Source organism: Lonchura striata, chromosome 10, assembly GCF_050655825.1.
Source record: "Lonchura striata isolate lonStrDom1 chromosome 10, ASM5065582v1, whole genome shotgun sequence".
NCBI classification, from domain to species: Eukaryota; Metazoa; Chordata; class Aves; order Passeriformes; family Estrildidae; genus Lonchura; species Lonchura striata.
This window is the reverse complement of record NC_140712.1, coordinates 8,749,087-8,768,958: the sequence shown is the minus strand read 5'-3', so window position 1 is coordinate 8,768,958 and position 19,872 is coordinate 8,749,087. Positions and strand designations below refer to the sequence as shown.

Sequence of the window (19,872 nt, the reverse complement as noted above, 5' to 3'; positions counted from 1 at the left end):
TAACTCATTAGTGGGTTTAATTATGCTGCAGAAGGTAAAAATTGAGTTTTCTTAACTTATTTCTCCATATAAGTTATAGGTTTGGAAGCTTTTAATCTTTTATGGTTGGGGTCTTTTATATGATGTGGTAAAACAAACAGACACATGCTAGAATAACAGCTATCTATTAATCTGTGAGCATTCCCAGAAAGGAAAAATCATCTCCTGTTTCAAGTTTCTATGCACCCTTAAAGAAGCAGAAGAAGCAAACAGAACTACATTCTGTACTGGAGCCTTAGGGGAATCTCTAAGGGGAAAAAGGCAGGGGTTACTCTTCATAAAGGGAGAGAGGGATTTAATGAACAACAGATAAAGAAGAAACTAAACTCCACTTCCTGATTCTAGTAATCTTCATAAGCCACTCATTTTACTACATTTTTCAACATTCACTTTTGTCCCTTCTCACTGATAAAAGTACCTGTAAACTTCATTTACATCTATCTCAGCTTTACTAAAATGACACAGGAAAATAGACTGTAGTCAAAGACCTTATATCAACTGGGCTACATTATGCATCTAGAGATACAAATCAGGCTTGACACTTAGGTTTTCAATCAGGGAGATTTACACATCTTCATAAATATTGCCCAGTTTTATGCAAGTCTACTAAAAACAGGGTTGTCCTGAAACTTGTTTTTCAAGGGAATGTTCTGAGTATTTAGTCTTGTGACAAATTTAAATTATGTTTGCTTTAGTCAGAACACTGATTTTTCTACTGATTTATTTGAATTTTTCTCAAAGGCACTGGTACAATGTATGAAATGGGAATATGAGAATAAAGACTACTTGCAGAGGTCATATCAAGGCAGAACATAACATACTAATATTGAGAATGGTTACACTGGAGAACAACCTGAGAATTATTTTTGGATAGTGCTGATTGTCTGCACATCATCAAGCTCTAGTCCCTTTTCAGTAGAGGCTCCTGTATCACCTTTGAAAATCAGGCTTAGAAAAAAAAATTAAATATTTTCAAAAGCACTCATGAGCTTTTGGAAGAGAATTCACAGAAAGGTTTCTGCACAATGACACTGAGCTTCACCACGTCTAACTCACAGTCAAACAAAGCTTAAAACAATCCCCAGGGCCCAGTTTGGTGCCCAGGGCTCCTCCTCAATGCAGAAGGAGGGTTAGGCAGACATGAGGTTCACACAGAGCAGCAGAGATGTCTTAAGGCTGCAGACACCAAGTGAGCAAATCCTCACTGCAGGGAGGCTGCTGCCCCCACTCTCTCAACTTCCAATACAAAGGCTTTTTCTGCCATAAACTAGAGGGTACACCTGTCTTTTATAAAAAGCTGCAGGAAAAACTCTTTCTTTATCTAATAGCTCAGCAGTTAAAGCTCTCACAAAAGTTTTAGGACAGTTCTAATTCCTCCTCCAGCTAAGGTTCACATCTTTTACCCAGGGGAGCATAAGGTAGATTCATCTACAGCTTCTGCTGTTGAAACCAGCAGAGGACAAGTGGGGAAGAGAATAGTGTGACTATAAGGTAATAGGGGCGTGCTGCTCTTTAAGATACATCCCTACACAGAGTGCTGTCCTAGAGGCTGTGAACAGACTTGATTAGATAGGGGACTTGCTAAAGTGACAGGAGCTAAGGTGCAAATACCACTGTCACTGATACCTAATTCCCCCCCTTCTGGGGGAAGACATCCAGATTTTCCATCCCTGCTCCCCAGTACCAAAAATGTCCATCCTGTCCATCATCAGGCTGTGGTTCCCACACCCAAAACAGCTCAAGGACAGACATTGCTTCTACAGACACGAGTTTGCTGATTGGCACCATCACATGTGATCTCCAGTGCACAAAGATACAAATCTCAACTTTATATCCATGTTTGAAAACAACTGTAAAATGGTCATTGTGGCAGGACCTCTCAGCTCTTGCTGAACTCTGAATAAGCAGAAACTGAGTTGGAAGACAATGCCTTTTCAAAAGCAAATTAACAACTTGCTTCTCTGTGACAGACAGTGGTATCCTCATCCTCCTGTATTCCCAGCTTCTGTTGAAGTTAAAATCCAAGAGAAGCTGGGATCCAGAAGACACCTCCTCACATCATTTCACAAAACCAGCTGCAGTGTACAAATAGGAAGCAGAGATGCTGAGGAGCACAATGACAGCTCCTGATTCTAGCTGGGAATCCACAGGGGCAAGCTCCAGGGCAGACAAACTTTACAGTTCAGATCCAAATTAACCTCCCAGCATTACCCCCACAACCACTATTGGTGTGACCATAATTCAGCCTATCCAGGAAGGTCACAGTGAGCAGAGGAAAATTCTGCTCAAATCCACTGAACGTGCCCTTGACAGGTTTAACTGCTTAGCTCTACTTTTAAATTAAGTGGGCCAGCTTCAACTCATTGCTCTCCAATATTTGGGGAACTGTCATGAGACTGCTAAACACACTCAAAACTTCCAGTTTGGCTCCTTATAAAGTCTATACAAACTCAATCCAGTAAACCCTTTCACCTCTGACCTTGTGATTTCAGCTCCTAAAAAACATCTTCACTGCCAAAAGGTTTGGCTGCTTCTGCTGAAATTGTTCAGATGTCACCATGGCCTAGAAGCTTCCTGCAACTTTCCAGCAGCCACTGGTATAAAAGTGCACTGCAAGCTCAGACAAGAATTACAGATACACCAGCATCTGAGAAAGTATTTTTTACTGGTTTGTGTTGCAGTGGAAACTAATTATTTTGAGAATGCACAACAAAAGGGTATATAATTCATAAAATAATCAAATTATTATTTATAATGAAGACTCTTGTGCTTAAAAGTATGATGTTCAGCATTATTTTTTTCTGACTCAAACTATGTATTGATGCTACTTTTGGACATACCAAAGAAGTTTCTAAAAGCTGTGATAGCAAGAACTTTCACACCTCAACATTTCTAGTATAAAACAAAATATAATTTATACTCTTGGTGCTTTAAACCTCTTTCAGATGAGAAAATTACAGTGAGTAAAGTATTTGAAATGTCAGACATTAGCATAGACGTTGTCAGACAAATAGTATTAATTACAGGCACTCTCAAAAAATCAAATAGTTTTTAAATTAAAACTTGATTTAAGTTTCTTGTCAAAATAACAAGATTGTCTAGGTCTTAGCTGTATTTAGGCAAATGTCAGCAGAGTTTTAAGGCCTGGGGGAAAATATTAAGAGTTTGGTGCATCTGGTTTGGCCATTCATGTTCCTCATCTCATTGAGTTCTGTCCCCAACAGATGCTTGATGAAAAAGTTCAGCTGCCACACATTTTTACAACTACTGTAAGTCTTGGGGGGGAAAACCAAACTAACACAAAACAAAACTGGGAAAGGTACCAGAGAAACAGTGGGAGTCAGAGAGACTGCATATCTTCCCTTTTTCTGAACTATAGAGAATTAAAAGGCTTAACTTTTAGAAACCAGATGTATCAGTCTACCTGAAAATCACGCCAGGAGATGCAGTTCAGCACGTCTGTAACCGCAGCTGCCGAGGCCAAGGTGAGGTGCTGGAAGGAGCCACTGACCTGTGGGTGTTTCTCCCAGGGCACAGAGACAGTTCATATAAAACACACCAGCCCTGGCAGCGTTTCACAATTGTTTCTACCTACAGCTTGAGGTGGAAAGACTGACAAACACAAAGGCCTTGTCTCAGCTCCCATCTTACTAATTTCAAACTTCCACTGCCTCGAGAATTGTCAGGAAGGGTTGGTCTGTGAGCGAGGCAAATGAGCTCACCTCTCTGCCCATACAGCCAGAAGAATCACAGAGCTGTCAGCCAGGACCTGTGCTTGCAACATTTTATTTCTCAGCACACACACCCCTGAGGTGTCACTGTCCCCTTCACCCACAATCCTCAGGGTTCCAGACCAGATATTTTCACTAGGAGGTCACCTTTATAAAATTTTCCCTGAGAGTTTTACCTTTTCATTATGGCCATTTTTGTGTGATGTTATTCCAGGAAAAGCTGTGTTACAAACCAGGAAAATAACTAACTCCACCAGATGGTATAAATATGTCTGACTGATTATTCCAAAAACACAAAATGCAACTTTGCTCACAGTTCTGTTCACTAAGATTGGCAGAGACTTGCATTTTTGTTTAAATCCTGGCTGAATGCAGAAGAAATACTGCCCCGACCTCTTGCTACATTCATTCACAATTCTTTTACTACACTGAGAGTGGAAGCAAAGCAGAAATTGTGTAGGTGTTACCCTGAACTGATATACTGCATGCACTCAGTCCAATTGCAGAAAAAGAGACTGGGACCAAGGTTTCAATGAAGGAAGCCTCTCTGCTACTCCTGAATAAATGAACACAAAGACACTAGGTGCTTACAGAACTGGAGAATTCTTTAAAAGCAAGAAAGAGATTTTCATGTACCAGACCCAAACATCAAGAGTGCTTTAAGGAAACTAATGCAACATAGAGTAAGAGAGGTCATGACAGTTCTTCTCTAATTTATCCTTAACTGCAAGCTAAATTACTTTCTCTTTGTAAAACCAGAGACAAATAAGTTGAACAGATAAAACTCTACACATTGCATAATTTGTACAGCTCATCCTGTTTTTTAGTAGGAAAACTTGGATGGAAATGCTCTTGACTCTAAAAAGAGGTATTGCTGTGATCCCAAAGAGAATTACTTGAGTGCATCCAGTTAAAAGACACATGGCAAGAACTAAGGCTTTCTGTATTTTCAGAACTGGAGTGCAAACATCACAATTCATCTAAGACAGTCTTCAAAGAGCCTCAGAAAAAGACAAAACTTCTCACATTCTTACCCTAAGACATGAATGTTTTTTTTTTTCTTTGTGCAAAAACATTTCCAAATCAGAACTTTTGCAGACTGGAAAACTTAGCAGACTCATCACATAAGAGCAGACTTTAGATCAAGCCCAAATATATTCATTTTTAGATTTTAAGAAGCATGTATAGCAAGAATTTTATTTGTTCTATTCCCATGTTATCATAGTTTCATCTTACATTCCATGTTGCAAAATTAAATTCCATGTGATTTTCATACACTATAGACAAGAAAATCCCTGAAAGAACTTTTTACTGATTAGACTTCTAAGAAAATCTTCTCAGTCACTGTAACAATGAATAATGACTTCCAAATTCAGGCCTAGAGAAAACAGTCCTAGAAAATCATGAACCATACAAATAATTTTATTATTATGTTTCATCACCCTTTTGGTTTTAAAGCTCTCTTCAGATTTTCTTAAACAAACTCCTTAATTGTGTTTTAAATATTTAGATGTGATCTTGATATACATTTTACATAAACATAAACTTAGATAAGGGTGGAGTTTTTTAAAGATTTCCTTGCTTATTATGCCACAATGACATGACTCTACACATATCCATTTAACTGAATTCACACTCCTTGGTGTTACTTAACCTACTCTGAGCAAACTGAGGCAGATGAACTGGTTTTCAGAAAAAAGAATAAATTTCAGTGGCAGCTGATAATCAGCTTTCTTTTCAGAGTCCTTAGTAGTTCAGTATTTGGTTTGTTAGTGCTACAAAGAAGCAGTTATTTACAGCAGCTCCTTCAGAATGAGTTTTTAAAGGAGTCTCCAAATTCCATTTTAGCAAATGCTTACCTTGAGGTCAAGTAGGAATTTTCAGCTATAGTAAAATGCCACACTCAATTTTCATTAAAAAAATCAGGCTGTAGCACCAAAAAGATAACAAAAAAATCCTCCAAGAGAACCAGAAAAGAAAAAAAAAAAAAAAAAGGAAAGAAACAAGCAGGTTAAACTAAGAACATCACTTTGTGAAAATAAATCAAAGAAACATCAGAATAACAGAATAAAAAGTCATCTGTTTACTCTTATTCCTTCATGACGAAATATCATAGACTTTGATTATACAATAACACACAGTTTTTTCATGAGATTCCTACCTCATGCAAAAACATGTATAGGTTTGCATTCTGTGTGTCTAACTCCTGCCTTACTTGCTATGTAATCTTCCAACTTTAAGGAAATTATCACTTTTGCCTTGTTTTCAGAATTATTTTAACCAGTTGTCTCTACATTATCGGTGCTTTTTTCAATGTTTGCTTCAGCTAAGACTGGCAGTAGTATAAGCACATCCCTGTGCACATATACAACTATACAGCAAACAGGCACCACAAGAGTGCAGTAAGAACAAGAGCCAGCAAAATTGTAATGAATTTCTGGATTGAAAAAATTATTTTCTAGATAATATTTATGTTAAGAATTTATGCTTCTTCCAAATTTCAATACAGTTTAACTACTCCAGTTATTTTTAAGAAAATGAACTTCACTCTATATGCTTTCTGGTCTTTCTGGTTTAGCCTTTATTTTTTATCTTTTTTTTTTTTTTTTTTTTTTGTCACTCACCATTTATTACTGTCCCTCCTCCTTCCCCAGTTATCTTTAATGTGTTTCATTCTCCTGGAGTATTTTTTTCCATCTCAGCTTCATTCCCTGTCTCCTATTTCTGGTTCAGCATTGAAGTTCCAGGTTGTCTCATTTTCACAACAGAGTTTGTCACAGATCAAGCATAATCTCAGCTGCACCCTTTTCCCACCCTTTTGATCCCTGCAACTTTCATTGTTTCTCTGAACAGAAGGCTTTGAAAAGGAGTGCTGCATTCTGATTCCAAGTCAGAGATGCTGCTCTCCTCTTACTTCCTCTCAGAAGAAGTCAAGAAGGAAGATGAAAAAACACATCCCTGATTCATCAAAACTTAGGGAGCACACAATTAAAAATTGCAAAATTTAACTTGCAAGAGTATCTTTGCATAACTACTTCAATTTTTTTGGATATAAGGCAAAGCTAAGGAAAAAGCAGGAGCACATAGATCTTACATAAAATGAAATACTGGACTTTAACATCCACTGCTTGTGTGACAGGCAGCCCACAGCTGCCTTGTGCCCTTTGAAACAGGCCCATCCTTGTCTCCTTGGCAAGATCTCCCCACAATTCATTCATTCATTTGCATTTGAGTGGAAGCAGCACCTTAGGAAATAGATCTGAAATTCAAGAGTGTGTACCACTGCATTTTGATCTGTTTTGATCTGTTCTCTGATATCCATAGGAGCATGTAAGCAGCTTTGGTGTGTTCACAGGTTCCGAGTTCTCCCTTGCAGGGCTCCACTGGGGTTTGGATAGCAAGCCCTGGGGATATGTGAAGTAACACAGGAAGATCTGGATCAAAATGAAAATCCTTCTGCTATATTCGATAATGGGAGAGGTCACCACTTTCTGTCAGACTCCAATGCAAGTCTTACATTCCAGGACATGTTACATGTTTATTCCATGACAAAGGCAAGCTCTTTGCAGGCAAAAGCAAAACCCTTTTCATAAGGGACAGCATTAAGCTTACTTCTAGTATTTCTGTCCAGAATTCACATAATTCCTACAGACACAGACTGAATAACATCAGCAGTAGCATTTTTGGTGGATGTTCAATTCCATGTCAAACTTTCCTTAAACAAGGCAATCATGCTGATTGTTGGCTGTGAAGCTCAAAGGAGATTATTCCTCCAGCACGTATTTCTGAGGTTTGCAATCAAATGCTTTCTTTGGGAGATGGAAACATTTGAGAATCATGTTAGACCACAGAGAAGCATTTCATCCCCACTACATCATCTCTGCACCATTTGCAAGGACTATTGCCAAGGAGTTGTCACTCCCATCTCAGGAAGCCCTTGGAAAAGCCATTTACACTTTTGTCTTTCTTCAGGATTAGATTACTCTAATTCTTTATTGACTGCCATGCACAACAGGGCTCTGCACAACCTCCAGCAGGCACAGCCTCCTGGTCTGTTTTTTGTGAGAAAAGGATGATTTGAACATATTGTGCTGATTGTAAAGCCTTTCCATCAGTGGCAACAAAGTCAATGAATTGATTATAAAATTGTTCTGTTTACTTAGGGCACAAATTATGGTCACTGCCTTTTTGCTGGCAAGTTTAATTGGAACTAACTAGTTGAATCCTTACAGAAATCCTGTACTTTATGGAACACATCACACCCTCTCTTTTCCCAGCAGTGCTCCAAAGCTGCTTGAAGCAAAATATGGCCACTAGAAGCTCTTAAGACCTACTGTTCTACACCTCTCAGGATGAATGGGGTTTATCTTTCTAAAATTGAAGCTGAAAAAACCCCACACTTTCTGGCAGCTCATGGTGTTAAAATTGATTTTATGGTGGGCTATTTCACTCAAAGTACTGATTTATGTTTTATTAGCCATGATTTTGATTGTTTGCTGTGTTCACTTCCAACTGCAGGATTTGGATTATTTTCTACCCTCTCTATTGTCTACCAAGATAAATAGCCAATTGCACTTCATAAAGCAGGAGACTCATTGCACCCCTTACAGATCAAACTATTACTTACATTTACTCTGATAGTTCAACTAATGCTTCATTTACTCCTGCAAATTAAGTATTGCTCAAGCTCAACCTGTTTCCATCTAAAGAATCGAGACTTAATACTCATTGTCCTAGACAAGTTTTTAGCCACTTCTGGCTCTCAAACCAGCATTAATTCTGTTAAACCCAGCAAGGTATCATTTCTCCAGAACTGTAAAGTTAATTTAAAAATACACACACAAATATATATACACACACATATATTCACACACACCTATATATTGGCTGCATTGAGAATATTCATCAAACCTGAAGCTCTGATTGTCAGTTAGCCTTTCCAAGTTCACCACAGGGTTTTTCCAGCCCTGGTTCCTGGTTGCAGCTTCCTGTCCCTGGAATGCCAGATCATGTCCCAGAAGGTGCTCCAAACCTTATTTCTTCTGGGTCTGGTTTCTTGTTTGATGAACAGAACTCTCATGCCCACATGCCTCCTGATTAATTATAACATGCTTTAACTGTTGTTCATTATTTGATAAAGCAACAGAAGGATAACTCCAGCAAGACATCTACCTCAAAATTTGTGTTCATGACTCCCTGCTTGTATTTTTTCTTGTTTACATCTTCAGTTCTGTACAATGGGGTCTTGTTAGTAAAGCACAGCACACTGGTGTGCATAGCAAGGAACACTGAGCAAGCCAGGAGGACTCAAAGGCCCTCTTAACACATTTGCAGTGAAAATTTCCTGCAGCATAATAGGCTTGGTGCCCACTGACACCCACTAGAAAGTTGACTAGTGACAATTTGTTATTCTAGTCAGACTTGTTCCCAGCCACTCCTGACATTCAGAATTGTAGTAAGAAAGTATATTTTTATTATACTGAAAACACTCTTTGAAACAGATTTAGAATTGCAGGAGATCTATTGATGTAATTCATCTCAGCTGAAACTACAGAGCAGTGTGAGGCTTTTCCTCCCCTTCTGTGTTTGCATATTTGACAGTAGCTGTTTCTGTATGCTTAAAAAAGTGATGTGTCTGTCAGTTATTATTTAATTCTCCTCTCAATCACATTAGGCTGAACAAAGACAGGTCAATTACATACTCTTTTTTAAAAGACACTTTCATTAAAATCAAGTTTGATCAAGAATCAACATTATTTGAAGTCTTTTCTCCTGTCATCCCTAAAGCACACAGAGATTAGCACTCAAGTTCCTTAGCCAGAAGCACTGGAGAGAATCCCTTACCTAACCTTTCTCTGCAGAGGAAGACATGGCAAATGCAAAATTGCCGTGCTATAGACTATATTTTTGGTAGGATGGTACTATATTTTCTGCATAGATTGTGACCAGACTGATAATATATTAAATAATACAAAAGCCCATCAAAACATTCAAAACATTCATAGGAAGATGGGCCCACTTTTGAGCCCAAAATGTATCTTGCAGAATTTCATCTGCTTTCTGAATGAGGATGGTTTTCCCAAATCTTATGTCAATATTAAATACTCTTAACTATTTGTTATATGCAAATGGCTCCTGAGAAGTTAAAAACTGTGCAAAAGATTGAGATCTGTAAGAATTACTTGGTAAAAAGAAAAAAGAGAATATCTATTTAATAAAGAATCCAATCAGATTGAATTAACACAAGCTGAGTGTACCTGCTTGCTTCAAGAGTAAATCTCCAGGCAGGGGCCATGCTGGGAGTGGAGCTGTGAGATTTTGGACCCAGAGTAACAGAGGGGATGACAGAAGATCCAGGCCCTTTCATTTAGCTGGTAGTTCATGACCAGACTGCATTACCTTCTACTTACCTACTTTTAGTGAGGATAGCAGAATACATTTTCTTTAAGCCTGATTTATGTTTGCAGTCTGCTCTCATGCATTTTGGAGAAGTTTTGAAAGACAGAAGATCAATGGAGGACTTTAAACAGAATATCACCCCCTCTGAAGGTGAAGCAGAAACTGGGACAGTTTCCAAATGTTTAACAGAATCATCTAATACTTCTGGCAGCTCCAGAGATCATTACACTCTTAAATGAGAAAGTAAATCGGGGAAATACAGCCAGGACATTTAAGGAAAAGACTGGCTATTTAGGGAATTAAATACAAAAAGTGTATCAAAAGAATACTACACACTAAAAAAATAATCATGTTGAAATCTCTGGCACCTAAAAATATTATAACAGAAAAAAAAGAGGAGAGGGAAGACCCTCCCTCTGTGCCAGAGCACCACTCAACATGGGAATGGAAAATGGAGTGGTGTCACATCCCTGGTTTAGCTCCTTACTTCCGAGACAGGCTGCCCTAATTTATCCTTTAGGTTACTCTAATTTATGCTATCCATGAGTGACTTAAAGAATCACAGGCCAGACAAGGATCAGCAAGCAGAAACTAATTTCTGTCCACTTAAAATTCTCCTTTTTTCAGGCATTTGCAGATGAAAATCTCTTTGTTGGTGCTACTTCACCAGTTCAAAAGGGCTGATAATGTGGTGACCAATCCAACCTTCCCTCTGGAAGCCTCAGTTGTTTGCCATAAGAGAGATTTTTCTATTTAGAATACAGCAGTTGGAGAGGTTTACATATACAGATCTTTCAGTGTAACATGTTACTTGCTCCAAAGACTGTCAGAACAATTTAAGGTATTAGTGCAGGTGACGTTTGGAAACAGAGGAGATACCTTGCAGAAGGTCAAAGAAAGATACATTGCCTGAAGATTGTCACAGAGTTTCACAGAGCAGAATTAAAATTAAAAAAAAAAAAAAAAAAAAAAGCAGAGCATGGAACAGAGCTGCAGAAGTGCAGAAGAAGAAAATTAAATAGTGGAAGGAAACAAGGACAGAAATTCAACAAAATATACATTATGAAACAACATTCTAGTGCTGATCAATTACTAATCTCAAAGAAAGTAGGTTTGATCATGGTTGTTTTCTTTCCAACTTCCTCCAAGCTCATGTATATTTTCAGAATTAACCCTTCCAGTCCCTCCATTGTAGGTCAGTGCCACACAGATTGTAAATCTCCTGAAAACCCCACCAAAAACAAGCCAGATTTGGTCACAACAAGTTATTGATGCCTGCTACAATAGAGCCAAACCAGAAAATTATAATTTCTGTGGAAACATATAATCTTTCTAGCTTTTTGATAGCTATTTAGATGAAATACCTTCAAGTGAAAAATCACACTGGTTTTGACCTGTGTCACAAGGCACTTTGGGGCACACAAACTCATCTCATGCATAGAAAAAGGCCCTCCTTGTTACCCAGAAGATGTTCCCAGCCTGTTCTCATCGACAGCCACGAACAAAAAGGAACATGTGCACAGGCAGAGCTGACAGAGGTTTACAATACAAACAGATGCTGTGAATACTGCCTGGGCACTAATCAACAAGCATCAGGGTTTCAAGAACAACACATTTGCAGAGTGATTTTTCTTATTTTAACGTGCCTAGAAGTAAACAAAGCAACTTTCATTGAGGGGTAAATCACATCTATTTGTAGTACAAAGTCCACAGGACTCCTGTCAATCACAAGCAGTATAGAAACATTCATAGGCTAATCATGCCTAAGCTAATTTTGGCTCTTTCAGAGCCAAATTATGGTGGCTTGTGCCAAACCTTATTATAAATTAATTGCAGTCCTAGTGCACAGTCAGGAATTCGAAAGGCAATACAGAAAGGTGTTGCTGCACCTGGACACCATTCAGAGTTCTGCTATTCAGTTTTTCATCTTAGATAGAGGAAACAAAGCACATCAGGCATAATGCCATTAAAATTGATACCCAAACCATCCAAGAAATTACTGCAGAATGTTTTGACAAATTAAGCATTAAAAGTCTCCTTTTGCAACTCAAATGCTTTAGAAGTAAAGACTGAAGAATAGTTTGTGGTAGAATTCCCAACTGGCCTTTCACGTCCTCCTCCCTAAAAACCAGAAATTGGACTGAGTGCAAAGCCACAGCCATGGAGCAAATACACAGCCCCTTGCTCTGGCTGCAGGGTGCCTACTGGGGTGCACCTCCCTGTCCCAAAGTATGGCTCACACTGCAGTCATCTCTAACTGCTTGGTGCCTCTTTTGACAGAAGGAAGCAAAGTTGACCTAGTTTTGACAGTTTTTGATGAGATGAGGCTAAAAATGTTATAAGGAATTTTTGCTGAGAAGAATTTGTCCATAAAGACAAAGGTTCCAGCAGTTGTTCTTCCAGTGGCCAAAGGGTTTGGGCACTGCAGGTTGAAGCCTGTTTAAAAGATCAGGAAGGAGAGTAGAGATCAAATTCATTTGAGTTCAACTCTTTGCCCAGCAGCACTGTGCTTGTTATTGCTACAGCTAGGAACAGGGAGCAGGTCAGAATTGTTCCCAACAAAAGAGCAGAGGAGGATTTTCACTAGGTAGAATAGTGGCCTGGTCACAGCACAAACTCTTCCTAGCTGATTTTGGCCCAACTGCAGTACTCAGTCTTTCCAGTTGTCTGAAAACAACTGGCCAACTGGCCAGCTTATCCTAAAAATCCTCCCCACCCAATCAGTCAGTAGAAAAAAAACAGATTTTGAACCAAGAGTAAAAATGAAACATACAGAAGGAAAGCACCCATCTGCCCTGAAATCAGTCCAATATATTGAGAGACATCACCTGGTAGCTGGCCAGTCTACCCTGGGCAATGCCATCATTTGTTAGCAGAACCCCCACTGCTTCAAGGGCTGCTGTAATTTTGGATGATGTAATTTCAAACTTCTATAATTATCTGCTAAATTAAAAGAAAGACTAATTTCACAGAGGTTTTTGGCCTTGATTTGGTAGCAGCTCTGGTCTACTTGCTTAGGTCTGATATATATAGCAAATACTGCTAAGCTTGTCTTAACATCTAAACTTAAATTTAAGCAGGCTCTTAAGCATGCCATTGCCTCTACAGAAAAATTTTTTTACTCTATAAATTTAATGAATAATTCTATCATTAAGTCAACAGCCATATAAATGTATTATTAACCTCCTGAAACATCAAAGTTGTCATTAAAGCTAAAATTGAAGTTGCTTGTTTTTTTGACTGCCTGACTTTTGACAAACTGATCCTAATAATTTTCTTGACTTAACTGGTGTAACACGCTAAAAAAATTGCTTCTTTTAATTTTGCCACAAATACATAAATCTCCAGATAGAAACAGCACTGAAATAATCATAAAAAATACAGACAAAAAGAAAAGCAAGTTTAAAGATGTTAATGGTAAAAAAAGATAAAACAGAAAAAATTCTTCACTGCCTCCAAGGTCTCATTGACTTTTACTGACTTAAAGGATAAAAAAGGAAAATTCATGGAAAACCAGGACCAAACTGAAGTATTTGGCAGATTTATTTAAGAAAAGAGACTATTAAGCCACTTAAAAGTTAACTGATATGCATGGGTTATCATATACTCCTTGTCTTCAAGGTTATAGACTGTTTAGCAGAACTCTGCCAAACGCCAGTTATCTGAAGGGAGCTAGAAATCATCTCTGCTGATGACAGACCTCTGAGCAGATGGTAAGTAAATCAAGGTCCTGATGTGAAATGTTAAAGCTTTTATGCTGGAAGACACTGTTAAAGCATTATCCAGGTTAAATCAGATTCTGAAAAATACCGGTTTACCAGTAGGCAGGCGTGAAGTCTTCCACTGAGGAATTCTGCAAGTTTGGAGGCTTGGTTTATTTGGGGAATTTTTTTTTTTTTCTTTTTAAAAAATACTCTAACAGATAACTTAGTTGGTTTTTTTGGTTTGGTTTTTTTTTTTTAAATTTTGAGTTGTCATTGAAGTAGTTCTAGCAACACTAGAGGGGAGGGTGAGCAGGGGAAGGTAGGGGCATTTTTTTGTCATTAAAATAATTTCTCATCTTTTTTATTTAGGCCAGCAGGATATAAGAAAGGCAGGCATCAACGAGAATATAGTCGAGCAACGTACTAGATTTTCTTCTAAAATTCCTACTTAGATATGCGCAGACATTCAAAACAGTACTTTGGCACCTAAACCTTTGGAAAAGATCTAATACTACAGAAATAAAATAAACACTTTACTCTGCTTTAAAGAGTACAGTAATCAAAGAGTCTCTGCTAGACCCACATGGGAAGACTGGGAAAAGCTCTGTAAGTAATTCTTTGTAACTACAGATGGAGTGAACCTATTTCATTGAAGCAGAGGAAGCAATAATGCTCCTTTAATTTGCAGTGTACAAATCAGCTTGACTACCAAAGTTAAAGCACCAAAATTTAGTGTTGTCAATAGGAGAGAGCAACATTCATCGGTTTGATAATTTGGACTGCTAAAATTCATGATCAACCTACATCAAATAGAGATTATGACTCAGTGACTTGGGTCATTGCCCCATCACAGTCCATGGCTGATCCAAGCCCCTCCTGTTGCAGGAAATTGCCTTGAAAATCATGTTGAATTGATTGACATCACTGAGCACCTGATTCAAGTTTATGGCTACACGCACAGCTAAATGCCACCAAACCCCTTTGTACTGAAGCCATAACATTCAGTTTCTCCAAACCTTGAAGTCCCTATGGGAATATTATGGGTAAGTGCTCATTATAAAAAAAGAAAAAAAAAACAAGAAAACAAAACCCCATCACAAATAAATTATAGAACCTATCTAAAGGACTTGAATTTAATAAATTACAGAAAGTTACAAGCTACCAGATCTTGCTACCACAAGCTACTGATCTTTCATTGGAAAACACATTAATACACAATATTTTTTGTTAAAATTTTCTTTAGACACTTAACTTGCAACCCAAGTATTTATGTACCAGCTTCAGAACCACATTTTGCATGGTCTTTTCAGGGACCTGAAAAGCTTCATGCGGATAGAGATTGAACTATTGCTTTTTCTTATGTACCAGTGCACACTGTTCTAGCCACAAATTTTAAATTTCTATCCTGCCAGTTGTATGCCTCTACCTTCTCCCCCCAGCCCCCATCTTGCAAAAGAAGATCCATAATCCCTGTGCTAATGCTTCCATTGTCCTTTAACTTCTGGAGTCAATTCCAGCTTATGCTCCAAGGAATGGGGGGAGGGAGAAAGAAAAGTACATTTTTGACAAAGACCCTAAGTGATGAATACAGCTACAGGGGGGAGAGATTCCCCCCCAAAACCTTTAGTCTTTTCACTCACTCTCCAAATGCACTGAGATTAATAATGCCTCTGGGCCACTGTATGCAGAAAAAAGATTATAATTGAATACCCTATTTTGATGGGCAAGGAAAAAGAAAAGCAGACAGACAGACAGGGCTCAAAGGCTGAATTGGCCTGGTTTGGCTTTCAGCCCACAGCACCTACAATTATCTTGCAATGATTTTTATTTATCTATTTAGTGTTCCCACTAGGCAGAGAGGGAATCTAGTATTAATTTAGTGCTCGTGGTTAGAGAGAGAGCTTTAAATTGAAAAATGTTATTCAAACGGATAATGAAATGTGGTTGGAGCCTTAATGTCCTGCTTTGAATGAAAATAGTACAGACCATAGCTCTCTTGCAAATGTTTTACAGTCTCAGAGTTTATGCAAAAATTCGGCTAAATTACATTTTTACAGAACAGCCTTACCAGTGTAGCACCAGCAGACCTTTATGTAGACAAGCAGCTAAGCTGTTGCCAAGCATCCCAGAGCCTCACAGCAAAACAAGTGAAGGGCAGGAGCAGGAGAGAAAAAGCAGCTCTGACATAAATGAAGGAGAGGATAAAACCTGGAAACCAGGATGGCATATCCACAGCTATTCACTTGTGGAACCTACATGAAGTCATCTAGGTTGCTCCTAAGCATCTATGGCAAAACATTCTCTTCCAAATTAGAGCAGGGTATTGCTGGGAGAGTCTGTCTGATGAGAACTTTGCCAGTACCAGCATCTGCCTATGACCCTCAGCAACACAGGTGACAGGAGTAAGAGAATGAAACACCAAACAAGATTATCTTCTTTAGACCACTGTAAATTTATATGAGCTCCATAAAAAGCACCTGCTTGAGTTAAACTACTGCTCTCTTCAAATGCTGGAAACTGCACTTCATTATAGGAAATCATAGCATAAAGAAAATCGTGCTATCTTAGTTGTAATTATTTCATAAAAGCACTCAAGAAAATATGAATATAAAACTGCTTGGAAAAAAAGGTATGTGAAGAAATTCAGGGAAGTAGCAGAATGCTGATTGTGCAATCAAGAACATGCAAGTGTTGATGAGGACAATTGAGAACAATGGCTTGAACAAACAGGGATATTTCTTGACTCACCCACAATTTGAAGTTTAAAATATATTCCATAATTCTAAGACTCAAGCTTAACTTCCATGGAACATTAATGCTGCATTCCAGAAAATAATCTAAATTGATTATTTTAACTGTATTGTCACTGTTTTTTGAAAGTACACTAACCACCACAATTGCTCCATTACTTACCACAGTACATAAAATGTCTAAGGCTTTGGAAAGCAAATAACAGAAAAATATGGATTAAACTGATAAAAATGATAATTCCAGACATGATTAGATTCACTGTGTTGTGTAGCCTGCACAGCAGGTGGGGGATCCTTCAGAAGAATTAGAGAAAGGTTTAGGGAAAGCAGATTAATGGGGAAAAGATTAAATGGGCTCTAAAAGCAGGACAAAACATATTTTTAAAATGACAATTCTAACAGCAGTGCTTAGAGATGCTCTGGAATGCAAAGTACACATACTCCATTTAAATACCAGATGCACAAATGTCTCCTACTTACAATTATGCAGTGCATTGTATGACTTTAAATCATAAGCTGAATAAGCATTTGACATTAAGTGGTGCTAGTGACAAATATTAATCAAAATATAGCCAAAGAGTTTCTAGCACGCAGTAGTCAAACTCTATTTTGCCCTTCTCTGCATGCAACTTTCTCATCCTACAGATAAAGGTCTACCAATCTGTTTCATTTTCAACAGCAATATATTTCTGGATATAAAATGAAACACAGTAATAGCAATTTCTAGAATCCTGAATAATACATGTTGATGCCAGAGCCCCCTCTTCAGTGTTGAAGGCTTCCTATCTTCTAATAAGATGCTGTACATGAAAATAGGTAAGGACAAAAACCACAGTTGAAAGGCATCTTCCTAACTTCATCTCACAGAAAGAACATTCCCTTTTCCCCAAAATCATCTTGGATACATGTGTCACCCAAGGCTGATTAGTCAGGAAATGCATAAAAGGTAGTTTCAGGTGGGGCTCTTGGAGCTGCTTGGTTCTGCTCCCAGTGACCTGTTGGTGCTCCTTGGTGCTCCACTGTCTGCTGTCTTTGCAGCACTGTGCTGGCAAAGACCTCTGGCTTCTCCACAGCTGCACCCAAGTCAGCCAAGTCTCACGTGTACCAGCCTTTTTTTGCCTTATTTCATTGTCTGTGGTAGATGAACCACTTTTAAACTGCCTTCTTCCTACCAGTTTGAATTACATGCTGCTTAGTATTTCTTGACCTCTGTCCGTGATGCTTCTCAGACCTGTCCCTGGTTTTTAACTCTACAAATTTGACACAGAGAAATTCCAAGCCTTACAAAAACAAAGTCCACATCCATAGCAAAAAGATTTGCATATCACTCCCAAAGTGACCACATGGGCTTGCAGCCTTTCTCCCCTTTTCATTTGTCCCAATCTCTTTTGTTCTCCCCCATCCATTTGTTCTGTTGTGGTTGTTTTTATGCTCTAATCTCCTCCAGGCAAGCACGTCCTTCTGTATATTCTGCAAAGTGCTTTTTCAGGCAATAAAGCAGAAATTGTGTCTCTGGGTTTCCCCATTTGAAGGGGCAGCAGACGAACATAGTGCTCACCTACCAAGGCAGCTGGCAGGTTAAATTTGTTAATGGTTGTGAGCATGTGGAGATCCTCTTATGGAGGGCTCAACAGGAGTGTGAAGCATTGTCAGAGGTCAAAAGTGAGGCTAACAGCTTGAGTTAGTTTCCCATTCTGGGTGCCCGTGTCTTTCTATAATTAAAAGGGGGTTAACTACCGAGTAGTAGAGGAAGGAGGTAAGGGGACTGCCTAACAAATACACTGGTATCATAAGGTGATGAAGGAAAATAAAATATTTCCTCTTTTCCTCCATTTAGCATTAGGACATGGGAAAAAGTGCCTCATAGGATGTCATTAAATTCAAACCAAGCTTCTTATCTAACACTGTTTTCAAAAAGGAAATCTAGACTTTTCTAGCTTCTGTGTAAAATAAAACCCATGTAACTGCATACTACATTAGGCATACAGAAAGGTATGCTACTGTTAAGAGTCCAAGAGATTTCAGCCAGACAGTCTGATTTACAATTTATTTTTTCATAATTAAAGTTGAAAGTACTCAACATGCTATTTCCTTAAATTTTTCATAAGAGTGTAAAAAGTGTTTGGAATAGGTCCAGCTTCACTCTAAGCTTCTTATATTCAGCCCTCCCTTATGGTAACTATTATATGACCAAACATCAATTTATAAGGGTCCTTTCCCTCTACTTGTGTTTTTATTTTATTTCATGACAATATTATAAAATCTGAAATTTGAAATTCACTCCAGTCTTAGATATCAGATATTCTCTGTATCCATAATTGCAAAGGACATTAGAAGCAGTACAGCCAGAACACTCAATTAAATTGGGCCCCTCAAGCCTCTGCTAATCCCACAAAGCTGTAGCACACTCTAAACTCTGCTCCACTTCCCCCCCAAACCCAAACATTCCTAACAAGGGCTCTCCACTGCTGCACTGAGATGCAGGAGGGGGAATCAATTCTCCTCCTTCCTTTCCCTCCCCATTCAAGCAGGCAGCCAAGCAAAGCTATTGTACAAGGCACTATAGCATGACAACACATTAAGCAATTAAGGGTAACTTCAGGGCAGAAAGAATGAGGAGAAAATCATGCTGCATGTGACAGTGAATTTGTTGGGCTTTGTACCATTAAACCACATTGAGAACAAGTTGTCCTTCTCCCTCACCCACTGGGTAATGGAGTAAATTTTAAAATGTGCAATACTTAGAATTATACATTGCTGAAAAGCAATCAGAAAATATACACTATATAAAACAATATAGACAGTCTTACCTCACTTGATTTCCAGCCTGTGGTTTTATTTTCATATGCTTCTATTTCATATCTTGCTTATAACAACTGCACTCACCATAAACAAATCCTCAGCATTCCAGGAGAAGTCTGCTCACAGAAGGGGGATGTGCTGGTCCACAGGAAGAACTTCCAACTTGAACAAGACTCTTGCCATAGAGAAAATCCCCTCTTGCACTTGAACAGATGATGTCAGATCCGATTTACCCTGCAACAGGGAAAAAACAACAGTGTGTTTACAGGAAAGCAAGTAGCTAAAGAGAGCTGTAAGCTAGACAACTCATTTGAAGGCTGTCATTGATGTTGACATCCAGGTTATAGTTAGTGTCACCCCCGCATGTGCACAGATCTCTGTCACACTTTGCCATTTTCCTGGGACAACTGTTGTCATGAGGCTGTGAAACAGAACCTTCCTGAAACC

The 19,872-nt window shown here is 38.6% G+C and overlaps 1 protein-coding gene across 1 annotated transcript in view; it reads right to left on the bottom strand.

Moving 5' to 3' along the window:
• RORA (RAR related orphan receptor A) overlaps window positions 1-19,659 on the bottom strand; it is a 387,644-nt gene extending 367,985 nt beyond the window's left edge. Inside the window, exon 1 of the mRNA XM_085588186.1 lies at window positions 19,510-19,659. The gene's annotated coding sequence lies outside the window, so the exon portion shown is untranslated. The remainder of the gene's footprint in view (window positions 1-19,509) is intronic.
• Between the last annotated feature and the right edge of the window lie 213 nt (window positions 19,660-19,872).